This window comes from Myotis davidii, unplaced genomic scaffold, assembly GCF_000327345.1.
Source record: "Myotis davidii unplaced genomic scaffold, ASM32734v1 scaffold22, whole genome shotgun sequence".
NCBI classification, from domain to species: Eukaryota; Metazoa; Chordata; class Mammalia; order Chiroptera; family Vespertilionidae; genus Myotis; species Myotis davidii.
Window position 1 is genome coordinate 346346 of NW_006294067.1, and position 3057 is coordinate 349402.

Genomic DNA, 3057 nt, shown 5'->3' on the forward strand with positions numbered 1-3057 from the left:
ACACAGAGCTCCCTCCCTTTCCCTATAAATGTCTGCCTCTGAACCCTGCACGCATTTGGGAAAAATTAATTTAGAAAAATAATTGATATGGGACATATGGTATTTTGGCCCGCGTTCTTCATTCCAACTCTTTGGGGATGAGCCGTTCATCCTGGTTTGCCCAGAACTTCCTCAGTTTATACTGAATTCTTGTGTCTTGGGAAACCCTGGTTCCAGACAAAGCAGAGAAAACCTTATTCCCCTTCTGTCTCAGCTTCTAGTTCTCATGACAATTTCCAGGTGCCTTGGTTGGCTGTGAATGGGATGCTGCCAGGGCAGTACTAAAATAATCCACTCCAAAATTGTTCTTTTCCTTCAGACTTAAGATGGCAAAATTGATCCACTTTTTTACTTTCCTTCTCTCTGTGAAATAAATGAATAAAAAAAGAAACAATCAACAATAGCACAATGCATAGCAAAAAGAGAGAGATTACTTTATCATAAGGCCCCCCTCTTTTTTTCTTTTTCCCTAGCTCCATAAACAAAGACTTAAAAATTTATTATTTATGGACATCTTTATTTATGCTCCCCCCTGCTTCAAATATCACTTTGGTGCTGAGCTATCTCAGTATCGAGCTCTGACTTCATTCCTGAGCTCTTGACCCTGATTCCAATTGCCTGTCATTCACTTCCATTTGGATGTGCCATTAACATTTTAATGCAGTGTACTCCAAACCTATTCTACTCAAATAATCTCTCCCGCCTATTGCTGCTACCATTTCCGTGGTCCGTCAGGTATGTAAAGTAGAGCCTCTTCTTTGTATGGAGCAAGATAGATAGAAAGGTGGATCAATCAGCCATCAGGTCACTTGGAGGTCTTCCTCCACTCCATCCCCATGCACCCTTCTTCCTTTCTTTCTTGGCCACATTTGTTCACACCCTTAAAATTTTTTACTGTGATAAAACTACAATAGCTTCCAACTGCTGTCTCTATGTTCTATTCCTTCCAGTTCAAATAATCTTAAAAACTACCACTAAATTAATCTTTGTAGGGATACTCTGATTGGGCCACTTTATTGTTCAAAAATCGACACAACTCTCTGACCTACCAAGGTATAAAAATTCCTCAATCTGGCATTCAAGGCCTTCTACCCTGTCACTAACTTGCATTTACAGGTGCACCTACTGCTCTCTTATATAGACCCTATACCTCTTAGCCACAGTGGGCTTTTCATTGATCCCTAAAGATGCTCCACTAACAGAGCTTTGTGCATTCTCTCAGTCCTTCTCAATGCCTTTGCACGGTTCACATTTCCACTTATATGTCACCTGTATCCCTTGAGGTGTGGTGCATATACTCCCTCTGTCTGAAATATATTCTAGTCCTTCTAAATTGATGTCATAATACACGTTTTAAATGCTTGGTACTTTGAGTGTGCCTTTCTTAGGGTACCTACTTCACTTTACCTGGCATTGTAGTTTTCTGCCTGCCTTGTGTTCAGGTTCTGATGAAACATTAAGCTCATGGAGGACTAACCTCTGTAACACCTGGTTGTGCATATCACAGGTGTGCAGTAAGAACTTGATCTCTTGAGTGTTGAAAGATGGGTAGCATTCAGAAAGGAGCTAGGTGTTGATGTACTTACAGACGTGACTGAAAGTGGTCAGGACAGAGAAAAAGATAACTTACTTCAAATATGGTGAGAAGACCAGTGTGGCTAGAGCAAAGGATTCTGAATAAAATATCAGGAGGTCAATGTTAAAAAAAATAAATTGGAGCCAGATTGTAAAAGGCTAACTTGGGCTCACACCAGTCACTTAAAGTGCAACAATCTACCATGATGTGTTGCTGGACTTTCATTTAAACTCTGTGACAGTTTCCTCTTTGAAATTTGCCCAAACTGGGTTCCTCACAAGTATATTTAGTGAGGAATAGACAGGATTTGGTTGTTGTTCCGCTGTGAACTATTATTTTAGGCTCTATGACATGCAGGAACAAAATGTAGTTATCTGTCCTTTCCTTGACCTTGGGTTCTGTGACCAGGAACTAATGATTGACTAAGGTGCTTAAGCTCAGTCACTGATGCTTTAAACACCCTGTACTTTGGCAGTATGTCAGAGTCAAGCACAATTAGGATAGTCTTTTGAAAGGTAATATAATTTCAAAAAGATGTTTTTTAAAAAATTAAAGTGAAACATAACATATGTTTAAAAAAATCAAATAATGCTAAAAGACTTGTACTGAAAAGCCATAAACCACCACCTTTTCCAGTCCTCTTTCACAGAGAATGCCACCTTCAACTTTTCTGTTACCTATTTCCACACCTCTTAATGATAAGCTTATACTGCTGTTGATTGGCTTTTCAATTTTAGGTACGTTCTATTCACTTTCTATTATGATAGATATGGATTTAACTCTTTTAGACCCCACTTCTCCCTCTCATCCTCCCCCAAATTATTACCATTTAAATGAAATTATTGATAAGTGACTATATAATTTTACTATGAAAATTTTATTCATTATGAAGTTAAGTATGATTTTATTCCATTTTTAGATTAGATGTTGCATTTTGCAAAATAAAAGCAATATCTTTTTCACTTGTGTGAACTTATATATACCTATTTTTAATCCTTATCACATATCTTTACTTGTCATATAATCCATAGAAACTTTTTTTTTTTTTTTGAAAACTTCATCCTGGAGTTCTGTATCTTCCTGCTTCCCTCTGAGCTGGCCATTCTATCCAATAGTGAATGTTAAGTTGATGGGGGTAATTAAATATAAGAACAATTTTCAAGATTAATAAATAGAAAGCAAAGTAGCTGATGAGGTTCATATGATTAAATAAAGGAAAATGAGTACTCATAATGAAAAATAACTCAAATGACAATCAGAATATGAGCTCAGAGCTTCGTGTTATACTTTGAGTTCATTGAGGTCCAGGTTTGTGCTATATTTTTTTCTATCTCCAGTTTCTGGCACAGAGTAGAACTTAAGATTCATCATGGACTAGATGAATATGACCAGGAGATCTGGGAGAACAAAAGGAACTCTAATTTTGACAACCTTGGGACCTG